The 19,310-nt window shown below is 31.4% G+C and overlaps 2 pseudogenes; one reads left to right on the forward strand and one right to left on the reverse strand.

Moving 5' to 3' along the window:
* Nucleotides 1–679: 679 nt before the first annotated feature.
* On the reverse strand, nt 680–4,131 carry LOC106399032 (annotated as a pseudogene).
* A 12,808-nt stretch (nt 4,132–16,939) lies between these two features.
* On the forward strand, nt 16,940–18,802 carry LOC125602693 (annotated as a pseudogene).
* The last annotated feature ends 508 nt before the right edge of the window (nt 18,803–19,310 follow it).

The raw sequence follows: 19,310 nt of genomic DNA on the forward strand, positions 1-19,310 counted from the left end.
ATGTCTATAACCGAATCCCCAACATCAGACAAGTTTATTTTAAAATTAAATAATTTTATTTTTCTTATATTATATAATAAATATATATTATTTACTGATAATAAAAATGTAATTATTCATCTATCACAAATAACTATGCAAATATGTGAATCAAGTAGAACAATCAAACCACATAATGATTTTCACAAAGAAAATTTAAAAAATATATTTATGTTATGTAGTCTTATTTTATATTATTTAAATAATATAATACAATATTATGCATTATTTTTTAGAATTGAAAAATACATATAGTATCTTATCCGCGCGTAGCGCGGTTAAAAAATCTAGTATTTCTAAAGTCTAAAAGTTCTTCTAACATATCATCTGCTTGAATTCACAATTAATCATTTTGGTAATGTAACAACATGTCTTATCTTTGGTAATGTCTTAAACCTGCTATGATTCGGTAACATTAGTTAGTCAGAATCTCACTAAGCCACGTTAAATTTCTGTGTTGACTTTTTTTTTCTTTTTTGCGATTGTTCGTATCTCTCCCTCCATTATTTCCTTGGATCCATTAACCCTTTCACTTCAACGATAAAATGTTCCTATCGAAAATCATCTTTCAGTATTATGAGTCATATTGTATGATGATCCAATAAAGATAAAAACCAATTTTTGATATAAGAACAGAACCAAAAGGAAAACTGTCTTTATTTTTCCAACAAATCAGGAAAATTACAAGGCTGAAGAGTTTGTAATATTTCAAAACATAATGTTTTCAACCTGATCACGGGGAGATTTTGATCTCATAGCTCTCAAGACTTTGCTATGTACATCATCCGTTTCAGTTCCAATTAAAATCATCATTACAGAGCCTATATGAAACATCATTTGGAATCATCTACTCTTCTCTCCAAATCCGTCCGGTGACTCTTAACTTGCGCTCTTCTTTGTCACTGCCTGAAAAGAACAAAGCCATGTTTCTAGGGATTATGAGACCGTCGTGACTATCACGGACCTTCCTGTGACCGTCTCTGATGCTTCTGGGAATCCCTTGCCACGTCAGCTTACGGCTGTGAGCTCCAACTTCCAAGCCGTAACTAAACTTCTTAGTCTCGTTCTCGTCTCCCATGAACCGCAGAAACGCCATGTACACCGGCGCTGTCCCCAGCTGAAACGCCTCAAAGTGTAAACAGAACTGTCTTCCAAAAAAGTTGAACACCTAAACCAAAAGCATCAGACAAGAGATAAAGATTCTTTCTCTCATGTCTAGAATAATCATATATGTAGATAAGATAAGATGCATACCGTGAGCATCCATGTAGCATTCTCAACTTCTTGAGGATTAGACTTGACATTAACGGTGGTTGAAAGTGCAACCACTATGCATATCGACTTTATGATCGTCTTTGAGATGCTCAACAAGGGATGGAATGTCTCCCGTCACTGAACACTCGACCTGCAGTGCTGCTCGTGCTTGACCTTGCTGTAGTACGGGAAAATGTCGTGACACCCTAAGCTTTGGTACCGGCATGAAACCTCCAACGATTCCGCAACCTTCTCGAGAGCCAAGCATCTTATGTTGCCGAGCTCGTAACGGCATGTAGGGTGCACGTGTTCTGCACTTGTTGTTTGCAGCTTGAACATAACGTGTGGCCATTGGGACATTATGGGAAAATTAACAAACCTAGATGTCAACGTTAACTACACAAAAGTAAGTTGAGTGTCGGAGAAAGAGTAGAACAGTCGCACACACACCTGATTAATTGGAGGATACATGAGATTTGTGCAAACCGGACATTCGAGAAGCTCATGAACACCATTGCCCTTGCTTGAACGGATTTTTCCAATGGAGACATCCTAACCTCGTAAGCTAAGCCTATCCAGTTAGACTTCAAGGCTTCTTTGTAAGTACTGCCACCAGGAGCCATAGCTTTCTTTATGGCCTATTAGCAATCAAGTGTAATGGAACTTTCCTAGATGAATATACTTTTGCTCTCCTGCAGGAAGATTAAAAAATTGCAAATGTAAGTTAATATAATCAGAAGGAAAACATAACAGTTTTTCACCAAAAACCTCAAAAAGAAAATAAAGAAAATGGTATTTATAGACAAGCAGCAGGTAACATGTTGTTCAAAAGTAGGTTAGGAGGAGGTAGATACTTAGTTCATAAATTATGATAAGAGGCTTTAATTTATTTATACAAGCTCATAAATTAATTTATAAAATCTATTCTTAAATTTCATTTTATATTAAATGATAAATCACTTAATTGATTTTTTCTTAAGTGTCGATCATATATAGAGTTTGAGAAAAAAATATTATAATTTGATTTGTTAATGGATTTTTAATTTTTATTTATTTTATGAGTACGAAAATTAGTTCTAGAAATAGTTTTATCAGTATCCAAATGACCTAAATATATTGCATAAAATAAATTATGGTAATTAAATTTGTGATTTATATAATATATATAATGCTTCATAAAATTATTTTTAGCAATCAAGTATTTCTAAACTATATAAAATATTCCAAAAGTTTCAGTATTATATAGCTTTAAAATTAAGTAATTTTATTAAAAACTCAATCATGAATATTATACATAACTAATTTTAGTACAATTATCAACACAAATATTTAAAATAGTCATATTTATATTTTTTTAAACAATTATTCTTAAAACAATATTTAACAAAAACACATAATGATAAAAACAAATTTTAATTTGAAAAATTATAATAAATGTATTGTTACAAAACATTCAAACCCGCGAAACCGCGGGCATCCACCTAATATATATTAAAAGAGAAACATTGTAATAAATGTTTTTACACTATAATAGACATACTAGATTTTGACCTGCGCTTGAGAAGCGCGGGTATTTTTTGTTGTCCGTTTGATAAAATTTGAATAAATTTATAACTTTTTATTAGGAATAAATTTTAAAATTTCTCTATTATAATGTTTGAATTTTAAATAGTATTTTCATATCCAATCCAGACATATAGTCTGTTGTGAACAGCCATGAATTAATCAAGAAGATAGTAGAGAACAAAACATATTGAGGCAAATACCCGTTTAGGGTTTCTTATTATTGTGTGAATGAATAATCTTACAAACCCTTAGACTCATATTCATAGCAGCCTCAAAACCTGATTTCCTTTATATTTTAGGAATACATACTTATCTAAAAAAAGTAAATTTTTCAAATTGTCCGACCCACAAGTGTTGGACTTTTACTGGTGCACAGAGATTTAAGACACACAGAAGCAACATAGTCAAACCGATAGATTCAATAAATCTGTATATAGTCCTATTTTGAATTTAATAAACAAAATATGATAAAAATACGGTAAAACCCAAAACACGCTATTAACGCTATCATTTTTCAGGTTTTTAGGTACTTCTGATCTTTGTCTAAACTTAAATATATGAACCGACCTATCCATGCTACATACTCAAATATTACATGTATTTTACATGTATTTGAATTATGATTCCAAACTGATCCGAACATAAAAGAACCCATCTAAACCTGAATAAAAAAACAAAAATCTATTTGGGTCCAAATGTTTAGAATCCAAATAACCAAGATAGAAAGGAACCGATCCGAATACTTAAGCACCCAAACCTATTTTCTCATTATATTTTGTGTGCATTTTATAAGTTTTACATTTGTTAAATTTTTATGGTTTAAGATTTATTTGATAGATTTTTTTAACTAATTCAGTAGAACATATTTGTAAGATTTCTCATAGTTTTTAAACTTTATTAATAATTTGTTTTTATTATAATACATTCTATAAAAATTAAGTTAAGATAATATAAATATAATTTTATTTTAACATATGATTTGCGATTTATCAAATTTAATTTTGTAAATATTTGAAACTATATAAGATGTCATGATACAATGTTTAATGATATTATTAGTACATGTATAAAATATGGAATATTATTTTAGCTTTAATATGATTGTGATCTTAGTGATATTAATATCCCACACATATCACAATGATTGTGATCCCACGAAATTAGGAGTGTTCGTTAATTTTTATGGTAACACAATTAATATCTCACGAACATCACAATTTTTTATAGGTAGTTAGAGTTATTAATTATGTATAATTAGAGTGATTAATTGTAGGACCAAAAAAAAAAGTGTAATCAAAAGGTCCAAACAACTTTCATAGGTAGATTTACTAAAACTCATTTCCTTTTAATAGTATTGATGACAGCCTCACAATAATTTGATAATAAGTATGCTAACGCGTTCACACTATATTCATAAACGTGTTTACACAATGTATTTTGCATTTTTTAATATAAAGCCCACATACATGGTTCTAATAAAACTTTAGATTTTTCTGTTCGAATAAAAAATAGATAACGAATCAAAAGCCAAAAATATATATATATATATATATATATATATATATATATATTATTTTTATTGTTTACGGATAAAGTTGAGCAAAATATTCATAAATTTTGATTCGATTCGTTATCCGTTCTGATTTGAACCAAAAAATCTGGATATTCATAACTCTACGAAACAAATCAAATACTAAAATACAATATCCAAAAAAGAAGCAAATCACAAATACAAATAGTTTTAGGAACATATATCTGATTCGATCTGTTAAATGCATATATATATACATATATGTAAAGAATTATATATATGTTATATATATATATTATACTTTATATCAGTTTTACAATATTTTTATGAATTAAATTTATTATATCTGGTACTAGAATTTAAAAAGTTAAATAATGTTTTATTTTTGTAATAGAATGTTATTATTAAAATTTTCAATTATTTTTAAAAGAAAAATATCCTAGGATAGCACTAAAAAGTTTATGTCACAAATATAGACTCTACGAATCAAAATGACCAAAATGTTTCATTAAAGATGTAAATATACACTTATACCTCTAGGGTTAACTAATATAAACCTTAGGGTTTAGAGTTAAGAGGTGGAGACTTGGGATTGATGTTTAAAATTTTATAAAATAGAAAATAGATATTAAAATTTGGAAATAAAAATTTTAAAAATAGTTTCAAAAATTATTTTCGAATTACAAAAAAAAAATTTGAAAAAAGTAAAAAACATTTTTGAAAAAAATAAATTTCAAAAAACATTTATAAAAAAGTTCAAATTTGAAAACATATAATCTTAAATTATAAAAAAATTATTTTATTATTATATTATTTTATTATTTTTGTTTTTTTATTTTTTTTATATATCTAGGGTATTAGTATCCTTTTACCTATTAAATGAAATATTTTGTTTAATTTCATCTTTGTGGTCTATTTTTGTGACCAAAACTTGAAAATAGTCTATTAATGAGAATTGCCCTTTTTAAAATTTTATTTTATTTACATATAATTTTATTTTATTTACATATCAAATCGGATATTCTTTAACATTCTAAAACATTTCGGATATCCGTGTCACCGAATATCTAGGTGGATAAAGATCGAATCAACACGAATGCTTCCAAATACCTAGATATTTAATCTGTGTCCACCCCTATTTACGGATACAATTTTATTTTCTTCATATGAAAAAATGACTGATGTCAACCCCTTTTTTATTTTAAATTAATTTTAATTTTATCTTTCATGTATTATTTTGAACAAAAATTTCATATAATATTAAATAACAATATCTTTATATTTTAGTCAACTATTTTTATATACTTTTTACATAGACATACATGTGCACCTTGATGTGAGCACCCTGTAACTAAGTATTCACCATAACTGAAATATCTAATTTTTTTTAAAGTTGAAATATTTTTTCTTAATGCTTCTATCACTACTGACAAAATTGTAGTGAATGATTTGTCTTAATAATTTTCTTTTCTTTTTGTTAAACTATTATCTGTTTAGAAACTATAATATGAAACTATTTGTTCGACATGACGACTATCTAAAATTCATAACACGGAAATAAAAATATTATTAATTTTTAGTTTTTACCGAAAAAAAACCAAAAAATCAAACATTTCAACCGGATAAACTAAAATAAATATTAATTTAAAATAATAATTATATTTTAGATGATTAAAAACTAAAAAAAAAACTTAAAAAATCAAACCAATATCAAGATTAAACATTTTTAATATCTTTTTATTAAAAATAACTAAACTAATAATCACATTCCGCGTAAGACGCGGATTATTACCTAATCATCCTATTAAACAGTTTAGCAAAAGCATACAGCTCCTGCAGCATACTGCTTCCATAGCATATTGGTACTGCTAATGTTAATGCTCTACCAATCAAGGCTTATGTTGTATTTATTTAGTAGTTTTTGCTTATGAGAAAACCTACAAAATTTGGAAACATTATATAAGAAAAACAAAACAAAGGTGTATGTTGATCCGTAAGCAAACATAAATAATATCTCTATAAGACTATAATACATATTTGAAAATAAAGAAAACTAACTTGAGGTATGGTCTTGATATAGAAATTAAACATGAGACCTAGTTTCCACCACACCTCAAGTTTTTTATGGGCATTGTAAAGCACTTTGCAAAAAAAAAAAAGAAGAAGAGTTTATTAAGGGTACTGTGAATCTGATTTAAGATGAGTTTGTTAATTTCCTCTCTCGAATTACGACCATCACAGTCAATAAATATTTTCTAATAAATTAAAAATTAATTTAGTCTATTTTAAAATGATATTGATCAAATGTACTATGTTAAGTGGATAAATATTATTTGCAGGTTAACATGATGCAAAATATGATTTGAGAATTGAAGAGTTTGAGCATGTTTAGTTTCACTATCCTGGTCTTTAATCTTGATCAGCCAACTTTGCATTAAGCTTCTCCATAGAAAACTTCTTTTTTTTTAATTATTGATAATAGTTTCTGTCGAAGATTATCTCAGAGGCAATCATTTGTCTTGTTAGAAATTAAAACTTCATCACCCTTTCACAAAGAGAGTCAATAGAACCATTGCAAAGAAATTAGAAAATTACATTGAATCCAGGTAGAGATGAAATTATAGCATTATGAGTCAAACTTCCTCTACGTGTAACAGTTTGGAAATCGTGTGAGAAAGGTTAGGGACTTTTGTCATATCTAAATTTTTATTTTATATGGAAAATAAATAGAAATTAGTTACTAAACTTTATTATGTTTTTATTTTGCATTTATTTATTTGCATTTTTTAATTGTTGATATATGCTATGTGTCAAAATTTTGTTGTTCATGTGACTTGTGTTTAATATATAAACCTGAACTTTAATTTTGATCAGTCAACTTTGCATTAAGAGTCTCCATAGAAAACTTTTTTTTAATCATTGATAATAGTTTTTGTCGAAGTCAATCTCAGAAGCAATCATTGGTCTGGTTAGAAATTAAAACTTCACCACCCTTTACAAAGAGAGTCAATAGAACCATTGCAAATAAATTAGAAAATTACATTGAATCCAGGTAGAGATGGATTTATAGCATTGTGAGTCAAATTTCCTTGTGTAACAGTTTAGAAATCGTGTGATCATGTGAGAAAGATTAGGAACTTTTGTTAGATCTAAATTTTTCTTTTATATGGAGAATAAATAGAAAGCAGTTACTAAACGTTATTGTGTTTTTATTTTGCATTTTTTATTTACATTTTTTATTGTTTATGCTATGTGTCAAAAATTTGTTGGTCATGTGACTTGTATTTTAGTATATAAAAGATTAGAATTTGTAATTTGGGTATCTGTAAATTTAATGAGCTTAGACTTTCTAATTAATGGAGTTTAGAGATAGCATGTTTAGTTAAAGATTTATCGCATCATTAGTGGTACTAGAGGCATAGCCTCCACGCAAGCGCGGGGCCGTGTACATTGATGCGTTTTGTAATTTTGTATAAAGAATTTTGTCGTTCGTTTTTTTTTTTTGAACTTTTGTTTTTTTATCTATAATAGTGATGAATGTAATAGTGGAAGGCACACAACTTGATTAGGTTGATATTAGAATAACCGGTGTTTCTTATGTGTTGATATTTTCATATCTTATCTTGGTAATGATTTGATCAACCATCAGTATTTTTATCACTTCCATATTCAAATGCCAAAGTTCCTTGGATTGATAATGTGTACTTAGAAAGTGGCTAGTATATCATTGAAAATAGTGTAAGGTAAAAGATATAAAATTTGGTTTAAAAAAATTAGCAAATTATACGAACATAGATTAATTTATTATTTTACCCCGAATTAATTTTAAAATATAGAATTCTAATAAAATTATTTTAAAAAATTTAAGAACTCTAGAGATTTATAAAATTAAATAGTTACAAAATTAAAAAATTAGTGGTTTTTGCTGGACTTTGTTAAAAATGTGGTGGAAAAAAAATCTGGAATATATTGAACAAAAAATAGAATTTGATATAGTTTATGACCTAATATAGTGATCAAATAAAATCTGAGTTTTAATGGTATAGTTGTGGGTTTTCATATTTGTCTTTTCATTGTCTGGTGTTGAAAGTAATTAAACACTGAAATATATATCAAATACAAATAAAGTAGTAACATGTTGCTTTGTAACATATTTCCTATCAGTGCTAACACAAATGCAAATAACATGTTTTTTTATCTTTTGGCTAATTAAAACTCTTAAACTCCATAGAGCAAAAAAACATTGTCTTGTTGTCGTCAGTAGGATAGCTTCTGTTAAACTATTCAGATTTGTCTCTTTCTTCTTATTCGTATACTCTGTTTTCAGTTTTCTCTTGTGCAAGAACATGTTCTTCTCAACCTGAGACAACTTGAATGGACTTAATGACATCACCAACTTTAACAGCCATAAAATCTTCATTTTGAGTAACGTAACCGAAGATAGCGTAACGACCGTCCAAGATGTTGGAATTGCTTGGCGTCAGCTCACTCACTTTCAGCACCAAAAACACTTGGCTCGATCCTGGTCATTCTCAAACTCCTGTTTTGCATTACATATAATTAAAATATATATTGTGGGGAAAGTTTGATGTCTTACATCTCTGGATCTCCATGCCATCGTAGAAATGGCGCTCCACCAAGTCCACAAAGTTCCTGGCGGTAACAGGGGCGTTATAGCCATCGAGGACACTGCAGAAAACACAATCCTCAAGGTTGGGGGTTGTCCTTGATCTTGACATTCATGTACACAGTGGCTCTTCCCTTGATAAGATGCATGTTTATACACTCTGCAGGGACTTCATAAGGGAAGCCATCGACCATGTCCTCTTCTATTCTGCAGAGCGCCACAGGACAGGAAGATCTCAGCTGCAGTCATCAAGAAGGGACTAAATGAGCAAATATATCAGCTTCCTTACTAATCCAAAACCATATTGGTTTTTTTTATCTCTCATGCATTACACCTTTGAGTAAACTCATTCACCAACATACTGGAGAATCTCTTTATCTTTAGGAGCAACCACATCTCTCTTCCAATCTTCGACAATCTGTCGCATATCTTGCACACCAGCTTCCAACTTTTGAATCAGTTCGTAACCATGATCCTTCTTCGCCTCAGAAAAACCCGCCACAATCATGCTTTTCCCTTGCTGCAATGATCCACTTGCTTGTCTCACATTCTACAACAACAACAACAATGGAAAAAAATACAGACTTGCATACATTCTTATAATAGATCATACTTGCTCTTCATAGCAGATTAACTAACTGACTTTAATCATGCTTACTTACACCTAATCCATACTTCTAGCCTTTAGACAAATCTTGCAAGCAATTAAAACACTGTTCTAACAACTTTTCTCAGACCACTCTCTGATCATCTCCTAGTTTGACTTACTCAGTTTAATTATTAACTAACCTCTTAAGATGACTAACGACTCTTTAGAGATGTAATGCAAGGTTGCCTCCTTCTTTGACTCTAATTTAACTTTTTCTTTTTCTTTCTCTTTCACTTAAGACTTTGATTCTCTTCTTCTCTGCCCATTGTCTTCACTCTTTCTTGTTTGCAGGGTTTATATCTCGTAATCAATTCTAAACAGCTTTTCTTAGGATATCCAACCAAGTTTAGAAACGCCAAAACTGAAATCTCACGGCACAACTGAAATCAAAAAGTCATCCAACTTTTTTGGAAGGGAAAGTGGTCAAACATATTTTCCTTAAGTAAGAAATACCAAAAACATGAGAAGATGTTTAAATTAGGGACTGACCTGTCTTGATTGAACACTTTAGTTTGTGACAAAGCTGTAGAGAAGACCAGACTATAAGACAAAAACAAAACCGAATGGGAAACAATTATCTCTCTTTCACTCTGACTCTCTTCCACATATTACTCCTCTTATGCAAAACTCCCAGTGAGGAAATAGACCACAAGTCTAGTCATTGCTTCACCGTTCTTAAGGTCAGAACCTTGCACATGACGAATTTGGCCAAGATTTGCCATTTGATAAAGAGCTTCACAATTAATAACGAAATCATATATAAATTTCTAAAATATAAATTAGCAAACGTAAATGAAAAAACAGGCAGTTTTGAGTTCGTGTTTGTAAGAGATTGAAGATGTCAAACTTCCTAATCATTGTTCAAAATTTCATCAATAGCAGGAATGGATCTGTGGATCACTAAATTCTGTTGGAAGAGTAAAATCATGTCTTTCAAAAAAAAAAACAGTGATCGAAAAATATGATGGTCGATAGTATAAGACGACAATACCTTTTCTGCAAGGATAAAGAGAGTGATTCCATAAGTTCTCATTTTGCTTGATGTTTCGCGAGTCCAAGAAAAGGAAGAGGAGGCGACCAACGACAGCATCAGACGGAAGTATTTCGAAAGAGGATTTTAGATTTTTGAGAGAAAATAAATTGAGATAGCGTGTTGGTGATGCTTGATTCCATTCTCAACCCTTTCCGATTTATAGTATCTGAGGTTTCGCGAGTAGATACGTACAAAGCTAATGCTTTGATTGTAAAATAGAAGGTAAGGAAGCGACAGAGATGAAGACATAGGGGAAGTTGAAAGGAAGGAGACGGCAAAAAGATATTAGACTCAAGCCCATCTGACGTGTCAAAATAAAATGTTGTAATTGGAAGAATATTTTTAGTGACGTGGACAACCTAAAATTTCAGAATATCTTACTTTTAGTATTGTGAAGTCTCTCCATTCCATGGAATACCTAGTGAATTTAATAATTATATTGTTTTGCTATATAATTAAAACTAAATGAAAAGAAAAGACAACCAATCATTTATTGACACATACATTTAATCTCTTATAGTTTGTGCTGAGTCTTTAAAAATCAACTTTCTCTTGCTTTCATTAATTTTTTTCTACTTTTTGTTTTTTTAAACAATTTAATTTCTGAGAGCTTTTGGGAGAAACCTACCGCTGTTCAGATTCTTAACTAAATATTGTATTAACAAACTACTATATAATACAAAACAAAATTGTGGATTCAAAGTATTCAAAAGAAATTTTGGAATGGAATAACATACAGAACAGCCAAAAGTTGAGAATCCAACAATTTAATGAAAATAACGTAACTTGTAATATAAAATTTAAAATATATGAGACGAAAGAACAATCCATTAAAATCATTATAGACTTATAGTGCATACTTCGATATTGCAGTTTGTTTTTGGTAAAATGTTAAATTCGATATTGCAAAAAAAAATTTGGTTTTATATTTTGACGAAGTCAGTGCGTGTACTAATTCAGCTGGGCATTGATGAAGTTCCAATCTTATGAGTTTGTAAACTTTTTCAATACAATTTTTTAATTATATGACGTAGTCGTTTTTGTGTTCAAAAAAAAAAAAGACGTAGTCGTTTAGCTATATCAACCGTCAAGGAAATAATATATTGCATGAAAACGCAAGGTAATGGACACGAACTCACAACTATGAATCAAAGTTATTTTAAATTCCCTAAATCATCCAATGTACCCATCATACACATTTTTTAACGTTCGAATGTGATAGCAAATCATAAGATAATAACAGAAGGCAGAAAACACTAAAATAAATAAATTTGGTTAAATCTCTCTGCCAACGAGAAGACGTATATATAAAAGCTTTTTGTATTTCAAAAAATGAATGAAGCAGAAAATTACGAAGGAAAATACCAAAACTAAGAGCATGGACTTTCCCTTTCGAGCTTACAACAAAGAGACGTATACGTAGTTTCTTATAAATTTAAAACCATTAAGACGTAAGTCCAATAAATAATTTAGGACGAGAAAAAACTAGAATAAATTCGTATTCGAACTGCAAGTTCAACGCGGTCTCTCCTTAATAATTTATATATCTAGTTATATAAACATACACATATATATATAGATGCGCATTTACATGTATAAAAATATCCCAACCTTTTGGACTTGATTACTTAGCTAATAAACAATCTCAAAGAATACTTGCATGAAACGCATCAGGAAAGGAATAACACTAACTTTCCCAAACTCCAAAACAAGCTCCTTAATTATTTGACGCACAGGGTAACTTGTTTTGCGGTTTTACAGTACTTGAAAACGATTAGTATAAGAGTTTTTTGCAGAATTGACCTACAACTTAAAGTCAAACACCAAACTAACCTCTTTTTTTTTTGAAAATTGGTTTTGCCCTATTCACCCCATAAGTTCATATAATTTACGAAAATGCCATCAATTTTTTTTTCTTTTCGAAAATGACATTTTTACTCTCTCACCCTCATCATCTTCAAGTAATTACAAGATTGTCATTGTCATCAATACCACAACCACCATGAACAACCAATTTGAAGCTTTTAATGCTCCCAAAATCGATTTACCCTTCTTCTTTTTCCATTCTTGTGAATTAAACACAACATATCTCCCACTTTCTCTCCACAATGAGCTAAAAAAATCCAAGATTTTGATTCTAAATTTTTTATGCTTCATAGAGTCATAGAAGCTAACGATTCTGGGTGGGTTACTTTTGTTTGTGATTTTGTGTGCTTGGAGAAGCCTTATGTATGCTAAGGAACTTATCTCACCAATTTAAGGTATGACATCGAATTTTTTTCCAGATCTGTTCGTCAGACGACTTACTTGGGAAGTCGTCTGGCTGTAGACGACTTACCTGGAAGTCGTCTGGTCAACGCAGAGGTTATTTTTGCAATTGACTTTGAAATCTGTAACCTGAGACGACTGAAAGTTAAGTCGTCTGTTTTTGTTAGGTTTCAAAAAAAATTCCAAAGAACCTAGACGACTTACATTTCAGTCGTCATAGGTTAGTTTTGCATTTGACTGGATAATTTCAGAAGTTTGACTTCCCCAGACGACTTACATTTCAGTCGTCTGGCGAAAATTAAAATAATAATATTTTTTTAAAAGTAAACGACTTACAATTAAGTAGTCATAGGTTAGTTTTGTAATTGAAAAAAAAACTTCAAGATTTAATTATACACAGACGACTTATAATTCAGTCGTCCACGAGACGACTTACTTGTAAGTCGTCCACGAGACGACTTACTTGTAAGTCGTCCAGGATTTTTTTCCGAGATTATGGTCAAACCTCGTAAATCCTGGACGACTTACATTTCAGTCGTCTCGTGGACGACTGAATTATAAGTCGTCTGTATATAATTAAATCTAGAAGTTTTTTTTTCAATTGCAAAACTAACCTATGACGACTTAACTGTAAGTCGTCTACTTTTAAAAAAATATTATTATTTTAATTTTTACTAGACGACTGAAATGTAAGTCGTCCAGAAAAATCAAACTTCTGAAATAATCCAGTCAAATGCAAAACTAACCTATGACGACTGAAATGTAAGTCGTCTAGCTTTTTTAGAGTTTTTTTTAACCAAACAATAGTACACGACTTATTTTTCAGTCGTCCGAAATAACAGATTTCAAAGTCAATTGCAAAAATAACCTCTACGTTGACCAGACGACGTATAGTTTAGTCGTCTGGACAATTTAGATTGAAGTCGTCCGCGTTTTCTCCGCTAGTTTTTAAGTCTTCTACGTTAGTTTTTGAATAACTTGTATTTTTAAGAGTGATAAGTAACTTCAAGATATGTAAAACTCATATTTACAAAATATGTTCTCTCCTTTAGTTTTACTAAATTTGACTAAGTTTTTCTACGCAAACTTATAAAAAATATGATATGCTTTGACTAGTTACTATTGTTTGTTTCCATCTCTTAAGTATTATTGTTATAGACAATAATGATGACTATTGTTATGAGTTGGAAGAAGGGTTAAAATGCTTCTTAAAATGTTGTATCAATATGAAGCTACCAATATTCTTGTTTATTAAGATGAGAAAAAGGCCATTGGAGTTTATTATTGCATATGAGAGATCCAAAGATAAGAAAAAGGCTACTGAAGTCTATTATTTCATTGATTTGTAAATGTGTAAACACATTGTTAGCACATTTAATACATCTTGGAAAATATTATTACTGATTTTACAAAAAATTCACAACTAAAAGAGTAGACATGCAATTCACAAAACAGACCACAAACAAAACTATTATAGATCATTCCTCTACAAAGACAAGCTTGGACTCCACTTGATATGGAAGAAAACTTTGTCAGAAGACTTCCAGAAAGTCCAGACGACTTTTAAGAAGTCCAGACGACTTCCAGGAAGTTCAGACGACTTTGTCAGAAGACTTTTAGGAAGTTTAGACGACTTTACAGGAAGTCCAGACGACTTTTAGGAAGTCCAGACGACTTCCAGGAAGTCCAGACGACTTTGTCATAAGACTTCCAAGAAGTCCAGACGACTTCCAGACGACTTCCAGACGACTAACAGGTAAGTCGTCCCAGAAGTCTTCCAGATCTGAAAAACCTGCATATTAAATCCAGATCTGAAAAATCTGCATATCCAAAAACGTTCAAATGGCTTAAAAACAGAAAAAAATGAGTGGAAGATTAGATAAATCTACCTTTACAGAACACACAAAATACATATCTAAAAATAATAGACCTACCTTTAAATTAGTGGAAGATGAGTACCATCTAATTAAAAACCTGCAAAAAAGATAGATTAGTAAGAAAGACATGAGACAAAACTGAAAAATTCATATAAAGTTTGGTGTTTTCAAGTCAAAGAGATTAGAGTGGGTTTGGAGAGTTTTAGTTTGGGAAAAAAGTAAGAACTTTATACAACAAGAAGTTACCAAATGAAGAAAAATCAGACATAAGAACTTACCAAAACGCTCAGATCTATTATGAAAGGGAGACTTCGTCAGAAGACTTCCATGAAGTCCAGATGACTTCCAGGAAGTCCAGACGACTTCCTGGAAGTCCAGACGACTTCCTGGAAGTCCAGACGACTTCCTGGAAGTCCAGACGACTTCCTGGAAGTCCAGACGACTTTGTCAGAAGACTTCCAAGAAGTCCAGACGACTTCCAGACGACTAACAGGTAAGTCGTCCCAGAAGTCTTCCAGATCTGAAAAACCTGCATATCAAATCCAGATCTGAAAAACCTGCATATCCAAAAACGTTCAAATGACTTAAAAATAGAGAAAATGAGTGAAAGATTAGATAAATCTACATTTATAGAACACACAAAAATACATATCTAAAATTAATAGATCTACCTTTAAATTAGTGGAAGATAAGTACCATTTGATTAAAAACCTGCAAAAGAGATAGATTATTAAGAAATACATGAGACAAAACTGAAAAATTCATATAAAGTTAGGTGTAGTCAAAGAGATTAGAGAGAGGTTGGAGAGTTTTAGAATGATGAACATTACATTTTTGTTGCAGCCATTTGAGAGGAGGAGAGAGAACATGTAATTTTTTCTTTATATAGGGAGACAAAAAAATCTAATTAGGTTAAATATTTTTGAGTCAGACGACTTCCTGGACGACTTACATTTCAGTCGTCTCGTGAAGAAATTAAAATAGACGACTTACATGTAAGTCGTCCAGAAGAGTTTAATATTTTTAGCGGGAAATTAAATATTTTTAGCGGAAAACTAAAATAGAAGACTTTCCAGACGACTTACAAATAAGTCGTCTGGTTTAAATTATTTAAGCGGAAAAAAAAAATTTTAAAAATTTTAGGCGGGAATATTTGGACGACTTACATGTAAGTCGTCTATTTTAATTTCTTTACCAGACGACTGAAATGTAAGTCGTCTAGACCCTAAACATAACCCCTAAACTAGCTTTTATATGTCCGGTAAATGATCCGGTTAGGTTAAAACGTACATTGGTAAAGTTAAAGGTTCGGTACGATGTGGACGACTGAAATATACGTCGTCCGAGTAAATTATTCAACAGACGACTGAAATATAAGTCGTCCACACCCTAAACATAACCCCTAAACTTAATTATCTAATTAAACACTTCATAAAATCAAATCAAACTTGAAAAGTGTTTACTATACACAGAAATAAACACATATAGGTGAAAACTAATTTTTGAAAAAAAACATTTTAGTTTTCCAAAATCTAACCCTAACAATACATACAATACTACAACATATGTTTGCCAAACTCCTAAACCAAAGTATTTCATGATTTACTACTTCCACTCATCTATCTTCAAAACAAATCAATTTTATCATATCTTAATTTATATCACTTAAAACTGTTTATAATTACTTGATTTTTATTTTTCACGCATCAAAATATTTTTTACAAGATTTATAAATTATTTTTAAAATAAACTGGTACCACACGACTTACATTTCAGTCGTCCAGACGACTTCCAACATCTCAGACGACTCAGACAATTTACTGGGGCTATATTCGTAAAAATGGCTTCTGTTTTTTTGTTTGGTCACAAGGGACTGAGCTGTAATTTCACTAGGTTTTTAGGTTAGTTTTGCATTTGATTCAAGTTTGGGTATATGTTTGGGGTTAAAATCAAGTTGTGGGTTAGTTTTGGCAAAAACCCCTTAGTATAATCTGAGATATAGACTGTCCATGCATGCAAGTTATTCTCTATACCTCTCTTAAAAGGCAATCTCATCTCAGTAATTCTCCGTAATCCAACCACACCCGGACCCGACCAACGAATAAGGATATTTTGATCGTTAAAGCTTTTCCAGTATTATGCATCTTCGTTTCAACTTGTCACCGAGGATCTTGTTACTATTTCTAACACTTTTATCAGGTAATTATCCAATATCCAAAATAGTTTTAATGGTAGATGTATCTCTCCACGTATCTGTATACACATGCATTCATCATGTATATATATTATTTTTCAGGTAATATTTTTATTTTATAAAAAATCACAATATAACTTAAATTAGTTAAATTGTTACATGAGAAATCCCATTCTATGATGATTTTTCTGCCAATGAATTTTATCAATTTTGATTTTTATTTGGCACATTCAATAATGGATTCATATCCGTTAATGATTAGAACTCTAGTCTCTAGTGATTATTTAAACTACAGGGACAAAATGGTCGGAGTCAGCTCGAGTGTTCACAATCGTAAACTCATGTGACCAAACAATCTGGCCAGCGATAACACCCGGAGAAAACTTCAACGGCGGAGGATTCGAGCTCAAACCGGGCCAATCCATAGTCTTCAACGCGCCAGTAGGCTGGTCAGGTCGAATATGGGGACGAACCGGCTGCAATTTCGACAAAACCGGAACCGGAACATGCGAAACCGGTTCATGCGGCTCGACCCTAAAATGCTCAGCCTCCGGAAAACCACCAGCTTCACTCGCCGAGTTCACGTTAGCCGCATTGGATTTCTACGACGTGAGTCTCGTCGACGGTTTAATCTTCCGATGTCCGTGACTCCGATGAACGGAAAGGGAAACTGTAGTGTCGCCGGCTGTGTGGCTGACCTGAGATCAAAGTGTCCGCCGGAGCTTGCCGTGAAATCTAAGGGGAAAGTGGTTTCGTGTAGGAGTGCTTGTGATGTGTTCGATAGAGATGAGTATTGTTGTAGAGGAGTTTATGGGAATCCTGTTACGTGTCGACCAACAAATTACTCGAAAATGTTCAAGGAAGCTTGTCCTACTGCTTATAGCTATGCTTATGATGATCCGACCAGTATCTTCACTTGTTCCGGCACTGATTACGTCATCTCTTTCTGTTCCACCAAGTTTGTGTCTTATCCTTTTTTCTTTTGGTGTTTATATTTATTTTTGACATATATTTATACATATTTTAAAACTCAAAACACATTAATTTCTATAACATTTTAACATTTAAAAGAAAACCAATAATTTTAAGTCTGGACCCCAAAACATTACTTGTGTGCTTCATATATGTTAAACCAAAAAAACATTATTAATATTTGTGTTTACATTTATAGCTATAATACATTTTAGGCTAAAGTAAATGTTATAATCCTTTGCTAATTTCAAATGCAGAGGTAACCAAAACCAAGCAATCTTTTGCACCCAAAAACTAGCAATCTTGGCCACCTAATCTTTGTGTTTGATTCTGTATTTCTCTTTTGATTTTGTATGTTTAATTTGATTGTTATTGTGTATGTGTACAGGAAGAAGCCGGTGTGTACGTACCATGATAACAAGTTGGCATGCAGCGATGGTTCTGGTTCAGGTGGATTCAGGACGATGACTGGGAGATTGTGGCTTATATTGATGTTGTCTCTTTTTGCTTTTATCTACTCTTAGTTCTTTTTTTCGAGGAAAAATCCTCAGGTCACTAAGCCACGTTAAATTCAAAGATAAAATGTCCCTCTCGAAAATCATCTTTCAGTATTATGAGTCATATTGTATGATCCAATAAAGATAAAAAAATCAATTTTTGATAAAAGAACAGAACCAAAAGGAAAACTGTCTTTATTTTTCCAACAAATCAGGAAAATTATCGTAATATTTCAAAAGATAATGTTTCAACCTAATCTCATAGCTCTCAAGACTGCTGCTATGTACATGATCCGTTTCAGTTCCAATCAAACCATCATTAGAGAGCTTATTATATCTTTATTCTCTTCTTATTCCCCATTTTGCTTTGGCCTCATGGATCATCATCATCATCTACTCTTCTCTTCTGTACTGACTATGACGCACTTTTCTGTGACCATCTCTGATGCTTCTGGGAATCCTTGCCACGTCAGCTTACAGCTGTGAGCTCCAACTTCCAAGCTGTAACTAAACTTCTTAGCCATGTACACCGGCCGCCATGCTGGTCTTGGCTATGTGCATATTCAGATTTTCTCTGGCTTCATTTGTTACCGTTGTTTCAGAAGGCTCCCCAACTTTGCTTTTCTCTGAAAATGACACGAGCAACATCAGTAGTTTGTTTCCTTCCAGAACCACCACAATACCTAATGTTTCATTCTTTTTTTCCTGGCAGACGACTGTACAACTGACGGGTTGATCTTGGACAACAACATCTCATTTTATTTCCAAACCGATGTAATTTTGGATCCTGACGATTCACCACC

This window comes from Brassica napus, unplaced genomic scaffold (genome assembly GCF_020379485.1).
Source record: "Brassica napus cultivar Da-Ae unplaced genomic scaffold, Da-Ae ScsIHWf_294;HRSCAF=481, whole genome shotgun sequence".
NCBI lineage: Eukaryota > Viridiplantae > Streptophyta > Magnoliopsida > Brassicales > Brassicaceae > Brassica > Brassica napus.